At 40.8% G+C, this 22681-nt stretch overlaps 1 protein-coding gene across 1 annotated transcript in view; it reads right to left on the reverse strand.

Moving 5' to 3' along the window:
- The window catches only part of LOC128655705 (DNA ligase 1-like), a 43611-nt gene extending 21868 nt beyond the window's left edge, over window positions 1-21743 (reverse strand). Inside the window, exon 1 of the mRNA XM_053709281.1 lies at window positions 21621-21743. The gene's annotated coding sequence lies outside the window, so the exon portion shown is untranslated. The remainder of the gene's footprint in view (window positions 1-21620) is intronic.
- Between the last annotated feature and the right edge of the window lie 938 nt (window positions 21744-22681).

Consider the following 22681-nt stretch of genomic DNA (forward strand, 5'->3'; position numbering starts at 1 on the left):
CGGTATTACCAACAGCTAGATAAGTTACCTACTAACATTAACAGTATTAGGTTTCACTATAACGAACCTTGAATACACATGTAAGTACTGGGTATATAAAACGACTGTGATTCAAGCACAACCTCTTTCCTACTGTTATATTAACGCTTCTAATATTTACGTTAATCACACCAATATCTAGGAGAGGAAAAATACATACATATTTACACAATTTTGTGCTATCACAGAGTCAGTCTATCCAGTTCATGTTCTATTTACAACCATAACTTGAATCTTCTATATTATCTATGGCCAACCTACCTGTTTAAATAAGCGTTGACATACTATCTACTCTACTCTCTCACACATCAACTAACATAGAGTGCTAAGTTACATCTACCATTACATCTCGTGATTTAACTGTTATGTAATACTACTGATTGGTACATGTTTCTTGCACGCTAGCAGATATGACTTACCAATCCAATAAATAATTGGTTATTGAATTTTTATAAACTACAGTCGGTACTTAAGAGTGGTTTTAATTAATTTCTCCTATTTTAATTTTTGAACCCAATAAAAGTTATATTTTAGATTTAGTGTCTATTCCTATTCCCGTATTCCAACCTTGGATTAGTAACTAAGTGATTGTTATTTGCAACAAGTTTGCAATTTGACCTAGGAGTGCTGTCTATGTGTATGCTTTTCTCTTGTATATTTAAGTACGAATTACAAGCAAACAGATCACAGCTGAGGATGGTTACCTTTAATAGCCATTCAAACCCCTTTGTGTCAACTTGTGTGCATGTTATCAGGCAAAAAATCGCCAGGGTAGTTAAACTTTTGATCAGGATCATTATGATTTAAAAAGAGTAAACACAGTTGATTGATAATAAATGGCTTCAGCCAAACACTAACCATGAGTGAAAGAAAAGTTTTTGTGTTATCATTCATATTCTATTATGGCCAAGAAATCATAAATTCTGCCAGGGTATGTAAACTTATGAGCACAACTGTATATATATATATATACAGTTGTGCTCATAAGTATATATATATATGTGTGTGTGTGTATATAAATGTATTTATGTATTTATATATGTATTTATATACATATATACACATATAAACACTTATATGCATATGTAGCCCTGATGAAGCCCCAGTTCAGATTGTAAGCAGGGGTGAAACAAACATGTTGTTGGCAAAGAGTCTTCATGAGAGGACAGTTTTCTTTTGAATGGATACTAACATTGCTGCAAGCATGCAAAGCTATGGAGCAAGCTAATCTCTCTTAGGAATAAAGGAATGAGCATCCAGTAAGAGGAAAAGAAAACCTTTTATTCAAGTTTATTTGTTCACAAAAGGATCCCTTTGGGGTTCTCACATTTAAGTGAAAAAGAAAATATGACATCACAAACCAGTTACCTGACCCAGATGATCATGTTTTAACCCCTTAACGACCGAGGACGTGCAGGGTACGTCCTAAAAAAAAGCAAACGCCTGAGGACGTACCCTGCACGTCCTCGGTGTGGAAAGCAGCTGGAAGCAATCCTGCTCACTTCCAGCTGCTTTCCGGTTATTGCAGTGATGCCTCGATATGGAGGCATTCGGCAATAACCTTTTTAAGCCATCCGGTGCAGAGAGAGCCACTCTGTGGCCCTCTCTGCACTGGAGATCGGTGGCTTACTTTGTTGGTGGGTGGGAGCCGGTGTGGGAGGCGGGTGGCGGCCATCGTTGGCCCTGGTGATGTGGAGGGGGGCGGGGAAGACCAGGGGCGTGCACTGACGCGCGCGCGCGTGCACGGGAGGGCGGGGGCGAGCATGGGGAGGGAGCGGGTGGGAACCGCTACACTACAGAAAAAAGTTTAATAAAAGTGCTACAAAAAGGGGAATAAAAGTTTAAAAAAATTAAATCTATCAAGGTGTGGGGGTTGGTCTGTGGGGGGGGGGGAGCTATACTACAGAAAAAAAAAACCAAAAACAAAAAAAAAGCATTTTTTTCTGTAAACTGGGTATTGGCAGACAGCTGCCAGTACCCAAGATGGCCCCCAATAATGCAGAGGGGGAGGGTTAGAGAGCTGTTTTGGGGGGGATCAGGGAGGTAGAGGGCTAAGGGGGATCCTACAGAGCAGCATATGTAAATATGCTAAACAAACAAAAAAACTTTTATTTTAATACTAGCAGACTTTCTGCCAGTACTTAAGATGGCGGGGACAATTGTGGGGTGGGGGAGGGAAGGGAGCTGTTTGTGAGGGATCAGGGGGTTAGATGTGTCAGGTGGGAGGCTGATCTCTACACTAAAGCTAAAATTAACCCTGCAAGCTCCCTACAAACTACCTAATTAACCCCTTCACTGCTAGCCATAATACACGTGTGATGCGCAGCAGTATTTAGCGGCATTCTAATTACCAAAAAGCAACGCCAAAGTCATATATGTCTGCTATTTCTGAACAAAGGGGATCCCAGAGAATCATTTACAACCATTTGTGCCATAATTGCACAAGCTGTTTGTAAATAATTTCAGTGAGAAACCTAAAAGTGAGAAAAATATAGCGTTTTTTTTTAATTTGATCGTATTTGGCGGTGAAATGGTGGCAGGAAATATACCAAAATGGGCCTAGATCAATACTTGGGGTTGTCTATTACACTACACTAAATCTAAAATTAACCCTAGAAGCTCCCTACATGCTCCCTAATTAACCCCTTCACTGCTGGGCATAATACACATGTGGTGCGCAGTGGCATTTAGCAGCCTTCTAATTACCAAAAAGCAAAGCCAAAGCCATATATGTCTGCTATTTATGAACAAAGAGGATCCCAGAAAAGCATTTACAACCATTTATGCTATAATTGCATAAGTTGTTTGTAAATAATTTCAGTGAAAAACCTAAAGTTTGTGAAAAAAATTGTAAAAAAGTGAACAATTTTTTTTATTTGATCGCATTTGGCGGTGAAATGGTGGCATGAAATATACCAAAATGTGCCTAGATCAATACTTTGGGATGTCTTCTAAAAAAAAATATATACATGTCAATGGCTATTCAGGTATTCCTGAAAGATATCAGTGTTCTAATGTAACTAGCGCTAATTTTGAAAAAAAGTGGTTTGGAAATAGCAAAGTGCTACTTGTATTTATGGCCCTATAACTTGCAAAAAAAAAGAACATGTAAACATTGGGTATTTCTAAACTCAGGACAAAATTTAGAAACTATTTAGCATGGGATTTTTTTGGTGGTTGTAGATGTGTAACAGATTTTGGGGGTCAAAGTTGGAAAAAGTGTGTTTTTTTCCATTTTTTTCCTCATATTTTTTTAAAAGTAAATTATAAGATATGATGAAAATAATGGTATCTTTGGAAAGTCCATTTAATGGCGAGAAAAACGGTATATAATATGTGTGGGTACAGTAAATGAGTAAGAGGAAAATTACAGCTAAACACAAACACCGCAAAAATGTAAAAATAGCCCTGGTCCCAAACGGACAGAAAATGGAAAAGTGCTGTGGTCATTAAAGGGTTAAACAACCAGTAATTGACTCAGGAGAGCATATGCTGCAGAGCATATGGTTCAAACAGCGTGGATTCAGCTGTTAGCAGCATAACGGATGAGCAGGTGGAGAACAGTGAACGCTTCAAGCAGCTCTGGAGGAGGTAATGAGGCCGAATTATCAAATGTCTAACGGACCTGATCCGACAGTGCGGATCAGGTCTGACAGACATCGCTGAATGCGGAGAGCAATATGCTCTCCATATTCAGCATTGCACCAGCAGCTCACAAGAGCTGCTGGTGCAACGCCGCCCCCTGCAGACTCGTCAATCAACCCGATTGTACTCGATCGGTTTGAATTGTGGTGATTCCTGTTCGCCTCATCAGAGCAGGCGGACAGGGTTATGCAGCAGCGGTCTTTTGACCGCTGCTTCATAACTGCTGTTTCTGGCGAGTCTGCACTCTCGCCAGAAACACAGGGCCTCAAGTTCCATTCGGAGCTTGATAGATAGCCCCTAATATATGTACTCACAGTGACTAACCCCATAAGTAAGATCCTATGTGGAAAATGTGCGGGGAAACTAACTGCTTTAATAAAAAGTGACACTTTAAAAAAGAAGCAGCCTATAGACCTTAAGTGTGGTTGAAACAACAGGCATAATGTCTTTAATCGTACCCCAGCTTTAAATTCCTTATGAGAGTTTCATACATAAAACTGAGGTGCACCTCTTTATTTTTATGGGACTGCCTTTGATGAAAAGGGAACATTTCCATTATAATGTGCATCCATTTTTTTTTGCTTTCCTTAAAGCGACAGTATGCAAATATTGCTTGCAACAAAGTAAGATTGTTTAGTATCAAGATGCATACACTTTTTTTAGGGGCATTAGTCTTTTTAGCAGTTTAGATTATTTTAGGATGCTATGGTATGATGATTATGTATCAAATGTTGAATATTCTGACCTCTGCTAGGAGGATATCTTTCAAATAGGTGGATGTTTGATATTTAAAGGGACAGTAAACCTTAAAAATAATGTTATATAATTCTGCACATAGTGCAGAATTATATAACATTATTTAGGTGCTATATAGCCATAAAAGCATTTTTTTACCGTTTAATTTGCTAAAATACGGCGCTTTTACAGACCCGCTCTCTGCTCTCTGCTGAGCGGGTCTGTTATTTTTAGTCAGCGCATCGGGCCAGCTGTATAGTCACAGCCCGGCCCGACCGCGCCATAGCACTAAGTGCAGCTCGCTCCTGTCACAGGAGCGAGCTGCACCTAAATAATGTTATATAATTCTGCAGAATTATATAACATTATTTTTAAGGTTTACTGTCCCTTTAAATCACAAAATAAAAAGCCCTATTTTTTCAAATAAAAAGAGTGTTGAATTCCCTTACTTTTGCATATAAAGAAGATTATCTGATTTATACATATTTTTCTTTCAAGGTCTCATAATTATTTTAAGGGTCTGCACCAGTATTTTCCTTTACTGGGAATTTACTTTAGGGGCTTATTTAATATGATATAGAAAGATTATAGGTCTCTTCCCAAATTCAACATATATATATAAATTTACTGTAAATATTTTACATTCCATTGTTCTTCACATAAGAGAATATTTTCCAAGTATTTTTAAATATATATTCCTATATATACTTTATCTGTATATACCTATATATAATCATATACAGGGAGTGCAGAATTATTAGGCAAGTTGTATTTTTGAGGATTAATTTTATTATTGAACAACAACCATGTTCTCAATGAACCCAAAAAACTCATTAATATCAAAGCTGAATAGTTTTGGAAGTAGTTTTTAGTTTGTTTTTAGTTTTAGCTATTTTAGGGGGATATCTGTGTGTGCAGGTGACTATTACTGTGCATAATTATTAGGCAACTTAACAAAAAACAAATATATACCCATTTCAATTATTTATTTTTACCAGTGAAACCAATAGAACATCTCAACATTCACAAATATACATTTCTGACATTCAAAAACAAAACAAAAACAAATCAGTGACCAATATAGCCACCTTTCTTTGCAAGGACACTCAAAAGCCTGCCATCCATGGATTCTGTCAGTGTTTTGATCTGTTCACCATCAACATTGCGTGCAGCAGCAACCACAGCCTCCCAGACACTGTTCAGAGAGGTGTACTGTTTTCCCTCCTTGTAAATCTCACATTTGATGATGGACCACAGGTTCTCAATGGGGTTCAGATCAGGTGAACAAGGAGGCCAAGTCATTAGATTTTCTTCTTTTATACCCTTTCTTGCCAGCCACGCTGTGGAGTAGTTGGACGCGTGTGATGGAGCATTGTCCTGCATGAAAATCATGTTTTTCTTGAAGGATGCAGGCTTCTTCCTGTACCACTGCTTGAAGAAGGTGTCTTCCAGAAACTGGCAGTAGGACTGGGAGTTGAGCTTGACTCCATCCTCAACCCAAAAAGGCCCCACAAGCTCATCTTTGATGATACCAGCCCAAACCAGTACTCCACCTCCACCTTGCTGGCGGGAGTCGGACTGGAGCTCTCTGCCCTTTACCAATCCAGCCACGGGCCCATCCATCTGGCCCATCAAGACTCACTCTCATTTCATCAGTCCATAAAACCTTAGAAAAATCAGTCTTGAGATATTTCTTGGCCCAGTCTTGACGTTTCAGCTTGTGTGTCTTGTTCAGTGGTGGTCGTCTTTCAGCCTTTCTTACCTTGGCCATGTCTCTGAGTATTGCACACCTTGTGCTTTTGGGCACTCCAGTGATGTTGCAGCTCTGAAATATGACCAAACTGGTGGCAAGTGGCATCTTGGCAGCTGCACGCTTGACTTTTCTCAGTTCATGGGCAGTTATTTTGCGCCTTGGTTTTTCCACACGCTTCTTGCGACCCTGTTGACTATTTTGAATGAAACGCTTGATTGTTCGATGATCACGCTTCAGAAGCTTTGCAATTTTAAGAGTGCTGCATCCCTCTGCAAGATATCTCACTATTTTGACTTTTCTGAGCCTGTCAAGTCCTTCTTTTGACCCATTTTGCCAAAGGAAAGGAAGTTGCCTAATAATTATGCACACCTGATATAGGGTGTTGATGTCATTAGACCACACCCCTTCTCATTACAGAGATGCACATCACCTAATATGCTTAATTGGTAGTAGGCTTTCAAGCCTATACAGCTTGGAGTAAGACAACATGCATAAAGAGGATGATGTGGTCAAAATACTCATTTGCCTAATAATTCTGCACACAGTGTATATAGCACACAGAAAAAGTCCAGCACTCACTTACAAGCTCACAACTAAGATAAAAAGTAACAATGGAAGAGTTAGTTACCGCATCTGGCCAAATGGGAGAAGCCCAGGTACCACGTCAAGGTCTCTTCCAAAACCTGGGTCCCTAAACAGCCACACAATGCAGGCTCACAGTCAAACAAACTGGGGGGAAAATGAAGGGTGCACAGGCTTATGTAATCTCCCCAGACATATACAAAACACGATTAGGGACAGCACTCTCAGGCCAGACTGGGTGCACATCCCATGACCCTGTAACATGCAAAGCCCTGGGTGCAAGACACAGCACTCTCAAGAAGCTGCACTGTCCACAGAGCCACAGGCAGTTAACACCAGACAGGTCTGGGTGCACGGCCCAAATGAGTAAATTACAAAAAATATATACGATAATATAGCACACAGATAAAAGTCCAGCACTCACTTACTTTTTATCTTAGTTGTGAGCTTGTAAGTGAGTGCTGGACTTTCTCTGTGTGCTATATTATCGTATATATTTTTTGTAATTTACTCATTTGGGCCGTGTACCCAGACCTGTCTGGTGTTAACTGCCTGTGGCTCTGTGGACAGTGCAGCTTCTTGAGATTGCTGTGTCTTGCACCCAGGGCTGTGCATGTTACAGGGTCATAGGATGTGCACCCAGTCCGGCCTGAGAGTGCTGTCCCCTATCGTGTTTTGTATATGTCTGGGGAGATTACATAAGCCTGCGCACCCTTCATTTTCCCCCCAGTTTGTTTGACTGTGAGCCTGCATTGTGTGGCTGTTTAGGGACCCAGGTTTTGAAAGAGACCTTGATGTGGTACCTGGGCTTGTCCCATTTGGCCAGATACGGTAACTAACTCTTCCATTGTTACTTTTTATCTTAGTTGTGAGCTTGTAACAATGGAAGAGTTAGTTACCACATCTGGCCAAATGGGACAAGCCCAGGTACCACGTCAAGGTCTCTTCCAAAACCTGGGCCCCTAAACAGCCACACAATGCAGCCTCACCGTCAAACAAACTGGGGAAAAAATTAAGGGTGCGCGGGCTTACGTAATCTCCCCAGACATATACAAAACACGGTAGGGGACAGCACTCTCAGGCTGGACTGGGTGCACATCCCATGACCCTGTAACATGCACAGCCCTGGGTGCAAGAAACAGCACTCTCAGGAAGCTGCACTGTCCACAGAGCCACAGGCAGTTAACCCCAGAAAGGTCTGGGTGCACGGCCCAAATGGGTAAATTACAATAAATATATACGATAATATAGCACACAGAGAAAGTCCGGCACTCACTAATCATATATATATATATATATATATATATATATATATATATATATATATATATATATATATATATATATATATACAGTATATATATATATATATATATATATATATATATACAGTGGGACAAAAAAGTATTTAGTCAGCCATCAATTGTGCAAGTTCTCCCACTTAAGAAGATGAGAGAGGCCTGTAAATTTAATCATAGTTATACCTCAACTATGAGAGACAAAATGTTGAAATAAATCCAGACAATCACGTTGTCTGATTTGGAAAGAATTTATTTGCAAATTATGGTAGAAAATAAGTATTTGGTCAATATCAAAAGTTCATCTCAATACTTTGTTATATATCCTTTGTTGGCAATGACAGAGGTCAAACGTTTTCTGTAAGTCTTCACAAGGTTGTCACACACTGTTGCTGGTATGTTGGCCCATTCATGCATGCAGATCTCCTCTAGAGCAGTGATGTTTTGGGGCTGTCGCTGGGCAACACAGACTTTCAACTCCCTCCAAAGGTTTTCTATGGGGTTGAGATCTGGAGACTGGCTAGGCCACTCCAGGACCTTGAAATGCTTCTAACGAGGCCACTCCTTTGTTGCCCGGGCGGTGTTTGGGATCATTGTCATGCTGAAAGACCCAGCCACATTTTATCTTCAATGCCCTTGCTGACGGAAGGAGGTTTGCACTCAAAATCTCACGATACATGGCCCCATTCATTATTTTATGTACACGGATCAGTCGTCCTGTTCCCTTTGCAGAGAAACAGCCCCAAAGCATGATGTTGCCACCCCCATGCATCACAGTAGGTATGGTGTTCTTTGGTTGCAACTCAGCATTCTCTCTCCTCCAAACACGACGAGTTGTGTTTCTCCCAAACAGTTCTACTTTGGTTTCATCTGACCATATAACATTCTCACACTACGCTTCTGGATCATCTAAATGCTCTTTAGCATACTTCAGATGGGCCGGACATGTACTGGCTTAAACAGGGGGACACGCCTGGCACTGCAGGATCTGAGTCCCTGGCGGCGTAGTGTGTTACTGATGGTAGCCTTTGTTACGTTGGTCCCAGCTCTCTGCAGGTCATTCACTAGGTCCCCCCGTGTGGTTCTGGGATGTTTGCTCACTGTTCTTGTGATCATTTTTGACCCCACGGGTTGAGATATTGCGTGGAGCCCCAGATCGAGGGAGATTATCAGTGGTCTTGTATGTCTTCCATTTTCTAATTATTGCTCCCACAGTTGATTTCTTCACACCAAGCTGCTTGCTTATTGCAGATTCAGTCTTCCCAGCCTGGTGCAGGTCTACAATTTTGTTTCTGGTGTCCTTCGACAGCTCTTTGGTCTTCACCATAATGGAGTTTGGAGTGTGACTGATTGAAGCTGTGGACAGGTGTCTTTTATACTGATAACAAGTTCAAACAGGTACCATTAATACAGGTAATAAGTGGAGGACAGAGGAGCCTCTTAAAGAAGAAGATACAGGTCTGTGAAAGCCAGAAATCTTGCTTGTTTGTAGGTGACCAAATACTTATTTTCCACCATAATATGCAAATAAATTCTTTCCAAATCAGACAATGTGATTGTCTGGATTTGTTTCCATATTTTGTCTCTCATAGTTGAGGTATACCTATGATGAAAATTACAGGCCTCTCTCATCTTCTTAAGTGGGAGAACTTGCACAATTGGTGGCTGACTAAATACTTTTTTGCCCCACTGTATATATATACAGTGCTTTTTTGTAAAAGAAAAGGTGCCGGTACTGAAAAAAAATGGTGCCGGTACTCATTGATTATTGATTGATAAATTCCGCTCAGTAACTTTGAGAAAAGTAAAGGGACAACATTATTTACTTACACCTAGATTACGAGTTGTGCGTTCGTGTTTTAACGTTGAAAAAATTGCCATTTCAGCGTTAAAACAGCACCGCAGCCATTACAAGTCTTGTCAGTATAGCTGTACCACAAGCCTTTTAGCCTGTAACGCAACGTCAGTCCTGCACTCGTAAAAATGATGTTTTTTTCATGGGATTCCCATAGCGCTGGTATTACGAGTTTTGCGGTGAGGCTAAAAAGCTTGCGTTACACCCTAAAATGACAAGATCTGTACCGCTATCTGAGAGCAGTAGTTATGAGTATTACACAACAAAACTGTTACATAAAACTCATAAGTAAAGTGTTACAAAGTACACTGAACACCCATAAACTACCTATTAACCCCTAAACCGAGGACCTCCCTCATTGCAAACACTAAATTAAACTTATTAACCCCTAATCTGCTGCTCCTGACATCACCGCCACTAATAAAATTTATTAACCCCTATTCGGCCGCTCCCCAACATCGTCGCCACTATAATAAACGTATTAACCCCTAAACCGCCGCCCTCCCACATCGCAAACACTATTTAAATATTATTAACCTCTAATCTGCCGTCCGCCCACTTCGTCCCCACTATACTAAAGTTATTAAGCCCTACACCGCTACCACTATAATAAACCTATTAACCCCTAAACCGCAAGCCCCCCACAACGAAATATACTAAATTAAACTATTAACCCCTAAACCGAAAGCCGCCAAATCACAATAAACTAATTTAAACTAGTAACCCCTAAATCTAACACCACCCTAACTTTATATTGAAATTACAATTTCCCTATCTTAAATTAAATTAAAACTTACCTGTCAAATTAAAAAAACTAACAATTAAACTAATTAGAGGTCCGCCAGTATCAAGTTAGAAGATGCCGCCTGGATAAAGATAGAAGAGGCCGCCTGGATGAAGACTTCTCGACGCCTGGATGAGGACTTCATCCCACCTGGATGAAGATAGAAGAGGCCGCCTGGATGAAGACTTCTCGACGCCTGGATGAGGACTTCATCCCACCTGGATGAAGATAGAAGAGGCCGCCTGGATGAAGACTTCTCGCCGTCTGGATGAAGGTCGTTCAAGTGGGACTTCAAAAACTGTAAGTGTATTGGGGGGTTAGTGTTTTTTAAGGGTTTTTTGGGTGTTTTTTTTTTTTTAGATTAAGGTTTGGGCAGCAAAGAGCTAAACGCCTTTTAAGGGGAATGCCCATACAAATGCCCTTTTAAGGGCAATGAGTAGCTTAGGTGGGTGGGTCTTTGTATTTTTTTTTCAGGTAAAAGAGCTTAGGGGGTGTTTGTTTTCTTTTGTTGGAAAAGAGCTATTATCTTTAGGGCAATTCCCTACAAAAGGCCCTTTTAAGGGCCTTTAGTAGTTTATTATAGATTAGGGTTTTTTTTTTTTTAAAGGGTATTAGAATAGGAATAATTTGTATTGTTTTGTTTAATTTTCTTTGTTATTTTTTGTAATGGTAAGATTTTTTATTTTTAGTAATTGTAGTGTTTGTTATTTTTTGTAATGTTAGGTTTTAGTGTAAAGTAGCTTAAGTTTTATTTCATAGGTAATTTTGTATTTATTTTAACTAGGTAGTTATTAAATAGTTAATAACTATTTACTAACTAGTCTACCTAGTTAAAATAAATACAAACTTACCTGTGAAATAAAAATAAAACCTAAGCTAGCTACAATAAAACTATTAGTTATATTGTCGCTAGCTTAGGTTTTATTTCACAGGTAAGTATTTAGTTTTAAATAGGTATTATTTAATTAATAATTGTAATTTTAATTTATTTTAATTATGTCAAAGTTTGGGGGGTTAGGTTTAGCATAAGGGTTACGGTTAGGGTTACATTAGGGTTAGGGTTACGTTAGGGTTAGGTTTAGGTGTTAATATAGTTTAATTTAGGTTGTTGCGATGTGGGGGGCTGGCGGTTTAGGGGTTAATAGGTTTATTTAGTGGTAGTGATGTGGGTGGGAGACCAGAGGTTTAGGAGTTAATAGCTTTATTTAGTTGTAGCAATGTCGGGTAGCAGCGGAATAGGGCTTAATAGATTTATTATAGTGTGGGCAATGTTGGGGTGCAGGCGAATAGGGGTTAATAACTTTAGTATAGTGGCAGCGATATCGAGAGCGGCAGATTAGGGGTTAATAGTTTTATTTAGGTGGCGACGATATCGGAGGGAGGCAGATTAGGGGTTAATAACATTATGTAGGTGCCAGCGATGTTGATGGGGGGCAGATTAGGGGTGTTTAGACGTGGAGTTTATGTTATGGTGTTAGGTTTAAACTGTATTTTTCCCCCCCATAGACATCAATGGGGCTGCGTTACGGAGCTTTTCATTCCGTGATCGCAGGTGTTAGGTTTTTTCTGACCCGCTCTCCTCATTGATGTCTATGGGGATAGCGTGCACAAGCACGTCAAAACAGCACTTGTTTTTGGTGCGGTATGGAGCTTAAAAGCACCATATCGCCCGCACAAGCCATTTTTTTTTAAAACTTTGTAATGGCTGCGCTATAGGTGTTAAATAATGCCACTTTTGTTGCTTTCGTTAATTTACCTATAGCGCGCATAACTCGTAATCTACCGGTTAGTGTGTTATTTTACCTGGCTAGAACCTACATATAGTCCAGAATACACATATTGGATACAATAATCATATGTATTGTAAATGTACTTTCATATGGAGTCCAAAAGGAGCATTTTTTAGGGGTATTGGTTGTTACTATCAGAATATATGATAACAACTTAGGGGCATTAAAATAATAATAATAATGTATACATTTATGTAGAGATCAAAAGAAAACTAGTATAAACCTAGGTTACCAGGGGCTGTGTCATACATTTATGTAAAGAACAGGAAAAATATGTGATATTAAACAGTTTAGATTTATGAAGAGAAACTCATACAGAAAATATACAGGACCTTTGGAGTATATATGATAATCATCATTGCCAGGAATTGATGATACTGAATTCAGAATTGAATCCAACAGGGACTAGTGTATTAAATTTGTGTATCCAGTATATTTCTTGGCGGCACAAGATTTGAAACTTGTCACCCCCTCTGGGGTCTCAAGACCAGTTCGATAGCTTGCCACCTGAAAGTGCTGACATTTCCTCTGTGAATCTCTATGAAGTTTTGGGACAGGGAAGAACATGATTTTTCACCTGTTATGTACGACAGATGTTCTTTAATATGTTTGCATACCTCCCTGGTCGTTCTACCAATGTACTGTTGGACACATGATGTACATTCAATTAGATAGATCACAAATTTGCTTTTGCAATTAGCACAGTCCCTGGTAACGTAGGGTTCTCGGAGGTTTAAAGAATAAAAAAGGTTCTGTAATGTGCATGTGGTCACAGGACTTACATAACCTCGTACCACACATACACGTGCCTTTAAAGCCCATCCAAGAGCTGTCTGTAGTATCTTGTTTCAGAAGACTTGGAGATAATATATTACCCAAAGATTTTTTTTGTATACAAAACTGCAACCATTCTGCACTGTACCCCTGAGTTGTTTGTCAGCCATAAGAATGGGCAAATTACTTTTAACAATTTCACATACTTTGACATATTGATTCGAAAAAGTGGTAATAAATGTAAGTTTACCACTTGACAAAAACTCTTGTCTGTAGTTAATCTTATTTTTCTGTTTCTTAAGGTTGCTATCCAGTAGGCTGTTACAACTCATGCCTTTTACTTCAGTAAAAACATTGTTAATCAAACATTTCGAATATCCCCTGGAGAGCAAACAATTAGACAAGTCACTACTTTCCTTCAAAAAGTTATTTTCCAAAGAGCAATTGCGCGTTAGGCGCATAAATTGGCTTTTGGCAATGTAAAAGGGCATGGCCCGCAATTGGTTTCCTGTAAAGACCTGAAGTGACACACCTGTTGACTATATCCCCTGTCATTGTAATATCAAGGAAATTAATCTCTTTGTGGTGCCATTCAAAGGTAAAACTCATCCCTACCTCGTTAATATTAAGATAGTTGACAAAATGTTGGGCCATGTCCCTATCTGATGCCCATACTATCAGAATATCATCAATGTATCTCACATAATAGATTATGTGAGACACATAACGATTAGTAGGTCCATAGACGTGGAACTGCCACCCCATAAAGAGGTTGGAGTAGGAGGGGGCAAATTTCGCCCCCCATCGCGGTTCCCTGTCTTTGGAGGTAGAATTTACTCAAGAACATGAAGAAATTATGTTCCAGAAAGAATTGAATAACCCCTACTAGGAACGCCTTAACTTCAGGGGACAAATCTGTATACAAATCCAAAAAGTATTTAACGGCAACCAGGACAAACTTGTGTGGTATTGTGGAGTACAGTGAGACGACATCAACTGTCAACCAGCTGTACCGCTCTTTCCACACTCAATTCTCTATTTTGGAGAGGGCATGAGTCGTATCCCTGAGATAGCTTGTCAATTTGCCCATTAGAGGCTGCAAAAATGTATCAACCCATTTGGAGAGCGGTTCAATGAGGGAGCCTATGCCCGTGACAATAGGCCTCCCCCTGACATTCTCAAAGCTTTTATGCTCCTTGGGGAGGTGGTGGAAGATGGGCATAACAGGACTATTGACCAGCAAATATTTCATTGTCTTATGGCCAATCACACCCATCTCGACACCATCATTCACAAGATGCCTGAGCTGTCTTCTGTAGCTCTCAGTAGGGTCTCTAGACAGTGGGAGATACGTTTCTGCATCATCAAGCTGTCTAAGGGCCTTATTGACATACATCTGTCTATCTAGTACAACTACACTTCCCCTTTATCCGATTCTTTAACCATGATATTGGGGTTGTTCTGCAATTTGGACAGAGCTACTCTCTCATTTCTACTCAAATTAGAGTGATGAGTAAACGTACTAGAAGAAAGTTCAGTGAGATCCTCAACTACCCTGTTGTGGAAAGTTTCTAGGGATTTACCTCTAACTTGTATTGGGTAGAAATTTGATCTTCTATGGAGATTAACTGTTGTGGTACTGGTGATGTCTTGTACGCTATTCTCTGTACCCTATAGATCCTCAAGAGAGGTCAAGGCACAGATATCATTTAAAGAAAAATCATCATACGTACATTCTCTTTGGTTAGTCTGAGACTCACGCATAGATGTAGATCTACATTGGGATGTAAAATACTTTTCAAGGTCAAATCTCTCACAAGTTAATTTACATCCAGTATGGTCTGGAACAATTCAAAGTCCTTGGAGGGTGCAAAGCCCAAACCATAGCTCAAGACTTTTTTTTCTATCTCAGAGAGCTGATGTGATAAGGGATTGATGACCTTGTTTATTGACATTTGTTCTTGTGTTTGTCTTTCTGCCCCCTCAATTGGTATCTTGTATTTTTTGTTAACTGTTGTCCCCTATTTGATGACACTATGCTCTAGGTACCTCCCCCTGGCGGTTGTTGGTTGGCCCACTGAAAAACCTGTGTACTAGTATTTATATTTGCTGATTTTTGTGACCCCATCCTATGGTCCTGTAGGGATGGTTCCCCAATGTTGGTATTTTTATGCTGTTGTTTGGGTTGTGCCCCTTGTGCGCCTATGGAGCTAGATTCCTTTAATATCCCCTTATTGTAGGTCATAGATGTGTGCTCTTTGTCTATACCACTTGTGTGTAATACAGCAGAAGGTAAGGAAACATCAGTCTCAGGTTCAGGTTCTGACTGATCCTCAAAACTTGAGGCAAACCTGTCCTCATCAGAGATCTCAGGTTCTGAGTTTGAGAATGTGACCTTTTTCTCGGAATCATTATTCCATCGTCTGTTTCTCCTATTACGTCTCCAATTTTTATTTTTATTTTTGTTTGTATTGTTGTTAGTATGTCCCACCTCTTAGCTATCTCTGATTGATTAGACCAGGATTTCTTACGCTGGTGCCGACGCCATATATACACAGTCCCTATTGTGTAGTCTTTCTGATCCCTAATAGGTCTCATATGTTTAGTTTGTATAACCAATTTTCTGGCCTCCTGCATAGTGGCTTTTAATACATCATCAAATTTGGGATGTCACAGTGCTTATATTTGTTCATATCAACCTGTAACTTAGTTATTTTGTGCAAACAAAAGATAACTATCTAGAAGTATCAAATATTATAACATTTCCCCGACAATACAATTGTAGCTGACTATGGATATGTGACAACTAAAGACACTTAAGGAATCAACCAATAAGCAAGCGGTTTAGAGGTTTAAATAAGACCGCCAAACTTCAATGGAGCATTATGTATGAAAAAGGCTGCAGGTGACAGCCGAAATGCGTCCAACGTATTGCTCCACTATTGCTGGAACTAACAATAATTGTTTCAAGCTTCCTGATCGTACATCTAACTACAGAACCAGCAGTTCTGTACTGCACAGACATCGAAAGTATTACATCCGGATAAAGCACAGAAAGACTGCCACCAAAAGAAACTAATACATCGTCTAAGAAGGACCGTTAACAAGAGGGAGCTGAGAAAAGATTGTCAGCGTGAATCCCCAGACGTTCTTCACTCTGCATAACTGTCCTACACAAAGGGTGACACCAGAGGTGCAGGAATACAAGATCATCAAGTTTGACAATAAAGTGCATCTGTAAAACTTGAAGATACCCCCTGGCGGGGTTTTCCAACAAAGGCCAAATAAGAACAAGGTTTTAAATATCTCGCATACGGATACCACACACGGAATTTATTGTACTTTGGCAATAAAGTACATCTGTGAAACTCCAAGATACCCCCTGGCGGGTTTTTTCCAACAAAGGTCAAATAAGAACAAGATTTTAAATATCTCTCATACGGATACCACACACGGATTTCATAAAAATCTATACCGGTATAGTACACAGAATTGTTCTGTCTCCAACTACAACTATAACATTTAAGGTACCTTCTACATCTTTTAAGTCCCGGGCAAATCATTGTGCAAACTTATATGACAAAACTCGAACAAAAATAAGTCATAAGATTATACTAAATCACATGTTGTATAAATTGTTTCTCTATGTGAATTGATCTAACTATCTCCTTCAACTGTTGCTTTTTAGTATTTGGATCGAGATTTTTGCATAAACCTAACTCTTATTAAGTTCATATCTATTGATCTATAAGATGATCTCCTATTATACATCACTATTATTGTCCATAGCAAGAATTTTAGGCCTAGATTTAGAGTTCGGCGGTAGCCGTGAAAACCAGCGTTAGAGGCTCCTAACGCTGGTTTTGGCCGCCCGCTGGTATTTGGAGTCAGTGATTAAAGGGTCTAACGCTCACTTTTCAGCCGCGACTTTTCCATACCGCAGATCCCCTTACGTCAATTGCGTATCCTATCTTTTCAATGGGATCTTTCTAACGCCGGTATTTAGAGTCGTTTCTGAAGTGAGCGTTAGACATCTAACGACAAAACTCCAGCCGCCGGAAAATAGCAGGAGTTAAGAGCTTTCTGGGCTAACGCCGGTTTATAAAGCTCTTAACTACTGTGCTCTAAAGTACACTAACACCCATAAACTACCTATGTACCCCTAAACCGAGCTCCCCCCACATCGCCGCCACTCGATTAAAATTTTTTAACCCCTAATCTGCCGACCGCCACCTACGTTATACTTATGTACCCCTAATCTGCTGCCCCTAACCCCGCCGACCCCTGTATTACATTTATTAACCCCTAACCTGCCCCCCACAATGTCGCCGCCAGCTACTTACAATAATTAACCCCTAATCTTCCGACCGCAAAGTGCCGCCACCTACGTTATCCTTATGTACCCCTAATCTGCTGCCCCTAACACCGCCGACCCCTATATTATATTTATTAACCCCTAATCTGCTCCCCTCAACGTCGCCGACACCTGCCTACACTTATTAACCCCTAATCTGCCGAGCGGACCTGAGCGCTACTATAATAAATGTATTAACCCCTAATCCGCCTCACTAACCCTATAATAAATAGTATTAACCCCTAATCTGCCCTCCCTAACATCGCCGACACCTAACTTCAATTATTAACCCCTAATCTGACGACCGGAGCTCACCGCTACTATAATAAATGGATTAACCCCTAAAGCTAAGTCTAACCCTAACTCTAACACCCCCCTAAGTTAAATATAATTTAAATCTAACGAAATAAATTAACTCTTATTAAATAAATTATTCCTATTTAAAGCTAAATACTTACCTGTAAAATACATCCTAATATAGCTACAATATAAATTATAATTATATTATAGCTATTTTAGGATTTATATTTATTTTACAGGCAACTTGGTAATTATTTTAACCAGGTACAATAGCTATTTAATAGTTACCTAGTTAAAATAATAACAAATTTACCTGTAAAATAAATCCTAACCTAAGATATAATTAAACCTAACACTACCCTATCAATAAATTAATTAAACACAATTCCTACAAATAAATACAATTAAATAAACTAGCTAAAGTACAAAAAATAAAAAAGAACTAAGTTACAAAAAATAAAAAAATATTTACAAACATAAGAAAAATATTACAACAATTTTAAACTAATTACACCTACTCTAAGCCCCCTAATAAAATAACAAAGCCCCCCAAAATAAAAAATTCCCTACCCTATTCTAAATTAAAAAAGGTAAAAGCTCTTTTACCTTACCAGCCCTGAACAGGGCCCTTTGCGGGGCATGCCCCAAGAATTTCAGCTCTTTTGCCTGTAAAAAAAAACATACAATACCCCCCCCAACATTACAACCCACCACCCACATACCCCTAATCTAACCCAAACCCCCCTTAAATAAACCTAACACTAAGCCCCTGAAGATCTTCCTACCTTGTCTTCACCATCCAGGTTCACCGATCCGTCCTGAAGAGCTCCTCCGATGTCCTGATCCAAGCCCAAGCGGGGGGCTGAAGAGGTCCATGATCCGGTCAAAGTCTTCATCCAAGCGGGGCAGAAGAGGATCTTCCATCCGATTGAAGTCTTCATCCAGGCGGCATCTTCTATGGTCTTCCATCCAGAGCGAAGCGGCAGGATCCTGAAGACCTCCAGCGCGGAACATCCATCCGGCCCGACGACTGAACGACAAATGACTGTTCCTTTAAGGGACGTCATCCAAGATGGCGTCCCTCGAATTCCGATTGGCTGATAGGATTCTATCAGCCAATCGGAATTAAGGTAGGAATTTTCTGATTGGCTGATGGAATCAGCCAATCAGAATCAAGTTCAATCCGATTGGCTGATCCAATCAGCCTATCAGATTGAGCTCGCATTCTATTGGCTGATCGGAACAGCCAATAGAATGCGAGCTCAATCTGATTGGCTGATTGGATCAGCCAATCGGATTGAACTTGATTCTGATTGGCTGATTCCATCAGCCATTCAGAAAATTCCTACCTTAATTCCGATTGGCTGATAGAATCCTATCAGCCAATCGGAATTCGAGGGACGCCATCTTGGATGACGTCCCTTAAAGGAACAGTCATTCGTCGTTCAGTCGTCGGGCCGGATGGATGTTCCGCGCTGGAGGTCTTCAGGATCCTGCCGCTTCGCTCCGGATGGAAGACCATAGAAGATGCCGCCTGGATGAAGACTTCAATCGGATGGAAGATCCTCTTCTGCCCCGCTTGGATGAAGACTTTGACCGGATCATGGACCTCTTCAGCCCCCCGCTTGGGCTTGGATCAGGACAACGGAGGAGCTCTTCAGGACGGATCGGTGAACCTGGATGGTGAAGACAAGGTAGGAAGATCTTCAGGGGCTTAGTGTTAGGTTTATTTAAGGGGGGTTTGGGTTAGATTAGGGGTATGTGGGTGGTGGGTTGTAATGTTGGGGGGGGGTATTGTATGTTTTTTTTTACAGGCAAAAGAGCTCAAATTCTTGGGGCATGCCCCGCAAAGGGCCCTGTTCAGGGCTGGTAAGGTAAAAGAGCTTTTACCTTTTTTAATTTAGAATAGGGTAGGGAATTTTTTATTTTGGGGGGCTTTGTTATTTTATTAGGGGGCTTAGAGTAGGTGTAATTAGTTTAAAATTGTTGTAATATTTTTCTTATGTTTGTAAATATTTTTTTATTTTTTGTAACTTAGTTCTTTTTTATTTTTTGTACTTTAGCTAGTTTATTTAATTGTATTTATTTGTAGGAATTGTGTTTAATTAATTTATTGATAGTGTAGTGTTAGGTTAATTGTAGGTAATTGTAGGTAGTTTATTTAATTAATTTATTGATAGGGTAGTGTTAGGTTTAATTATATCTTAGGTTAGGATTTATTTTACAGGTAAATTTGTTATTATTTTAACTAGGTAACTATTAAATAGCTATTGTACCTGGTTAAAATAATTACCAAGTTGCCTGTAAAATAAATATAAATCCTAAAATAGCTATAATATAATTATAATTTATATTGTAGCTATATTAGGATGTATTTTACAGGTAAGTATTTAGCTTTAAATAGGAATAATTTATTTAATAAGAGTTAATTTATTTCGTTAGATTTAAATTATATTTAACTTAGGGGGGTGTTAGTGTTAGGGTTAGACTTAGCTTTAGGGGTTAATACATTTATTATAGTAGCGGTGAGCTCCGGTCGTCAGATTAGGGGTTAATAATTGAAGTTAGGTGTCGGCGATGTTAGGGAGGGCAGATTAGAGGTTAATACTATTTATGATAGGGTTAGTGAGGCGGATTAGGGGTTAATAACTTTATTATAGTAGCGCTCAGGTCCGCTCGGCAGATTAGGGGTTAATAAGTGTAGGCAGGTGTCGGCGACGTTGTGGGGGGCAGATTAGGGGTTAATAAATATAATCTAGGGGTCGGCGGTGTTAGGGGCAGCAGATTAGGGGTACATAGGGATAACGTAGGTTGCGGCGGTTTACGGAGCGGCAGATTAGGGGTTAAAAAAAATATGCAGGGGTCAGGTTAGGGGTGTTTAGACTCGGGGTACATGTTAGAGTGTTAGGTGCAGACGTAGGAAGTGTTTCCCCATAGGAAACAATGGGGCTGCGTTAGGAGCTGAACGCTGCTTTTTTGCAGGTGTTAGGTTTTTTTTCAGCTCAAACAGCCCCATTGTTTTCTATGGGGGAATCGTGCACGAGCACGTTTTTGAGGCTGGCCGCGTCCGTAAGCAACTCTGGTATCGAGAGTTGCATTTGCGGTAAAAATGCTCTACGCTCCTTTTTTGGAGCCTAACGCAGCATTTGTTTGAACTCTCGATACCAGAGTTAAATTTATGGTGCGGCCAGAAAAAAGCCCGCGGAGCGTTAACAGCCCTTCTACCGCCAAACTCCAAATCTAGGCCTTAGTATTTTTTAGAACAAACATATACTTTTAAGCCGTACATTTTTAGTTTTAAACCATTCATATGCTAAATCCACTATAAGTTGCTTACCGGATCCGGGGTATTTTAAAGGGCGATAAAGATCTATTACTATTTGAATTGAATCTACCCTTTTCTATGTAATTGTACAATTATTAAGATTTTAGGTTATTTATTTATTTATTCACTAATGTTTATTGTATCTACTGTATTTATTAATGAATTGACTGTATTATTATATGTGATCCAATCTAATCAGTAAAAATAAATGAATTTATTTTAATAAAAACATCCAGATATTTGTCATTTATATCATAATTATGAGAGTGGAGGGCCCTCTAGTGGGTCTGTAACAACATTAAGGGATTACCAACTTGAAGTCTGGAGAAGTGCTAGGGTGTTTTTGTTATAATGTTGCAGGCGAGGAGGCGGTGTTTTGTGCTTACCTTTATAGGGTCCTGCAGCAGTGTGTCCGGCCTCTTTCTGTTCCAGACTTCGAGGAGAAAGTTTTCTGTTGTTCTGCAGTTGGATGATGGAGAGATCTAGAAGAAAGTCGTTGCCTCCCAAGCGATTTAGGGAGGTGGTGGAGGTTGCAGCCAGGAAGAAGGGACCTGCAACGCAGAGAGATGAGGACATGTCAGATGAGGCGGTACCCCCCACACCCCAAAAAACACCCCCCACAGAGGAGTTTTAATAAAGGGAAAGGCCCTAAAAAAGGGGGAGAAGGGGGGTCAGGCACTGTGAGGCAGAAGCAGGTTGGAGCAAGGGAAAGGGCAGCACAGGGCCCTGGTAGTCAGGGTTGTTATCCGGTCACCAGCACACCTAGGGTTATCCCTTCCCCCAAGGCTAGGCAGGGGGCTGGAGCTGGTAAGGGAGTGGGCATTGCAGGGGGTCCACCGGCAGTACTAGCGGGACCTAATAGGGAGCTGGGGCAGTCACCGGGAGTTAGCGGCATGTGTGATAGGTCGCGTGTTGGAGATGGGCCTGACTGTGGGCTGGGGCCTGGGGATGCAATAGGGCCTGAGCAATTGGGCCTGGCACAAGATTTGTTACCCTCCCTCCCACCGGCCGCCATGGCGGCGGTCCTGGCTCTTGCCCGGTCACTGGCGGTAAGATGCCCCATCTGGCCGGGAGCGGGCTGGGTCGGCCGCGGTGGTTGCTTGGGGTCCGGGTCGGAGGCCGCGCGCGAAGTCAGAGGTGCAGAGTGCGCAGCAGGCCCTCCCTCCTCAGATGGCGGTTCCCGCCATCTTGGAGGGAGGGACCGAGACAGGCAGGATGGACCTCGCGACCGGAGCAGCCCAGGTAACTTGGGGAGGCTCCGGTTCGTGGGGGGGGGGCACCAATGGCCGCGGGGGGGACCCGGGAGGCAGAGGGGTACTCACCAAGGGCGGTAGGTGGATCGCAGGTGGCTAGCGGAGCACAAGCGGCAATGAGGCTGGGTGGAACCAGGAGTATGGCTGTGTGTGACGTAGAGAGGCCGGGAACAAGCGCACATGCGCAGATGGAA

The sequence above is a fragment of the Bombina bombina genome, chromosome 4 (assembly GCF_027579735.1).
Source record: "Bombina bombina isolate aBomBom1 chromosome 4, aBomBom1.pri, whole genome shotgun sequence".
Taxonomy (NCBI): Eukaryota; Metazoa; Chordata; class Amphibia; order Anura; family Bombinatoridae; genus Bombina; species Bombina bombina.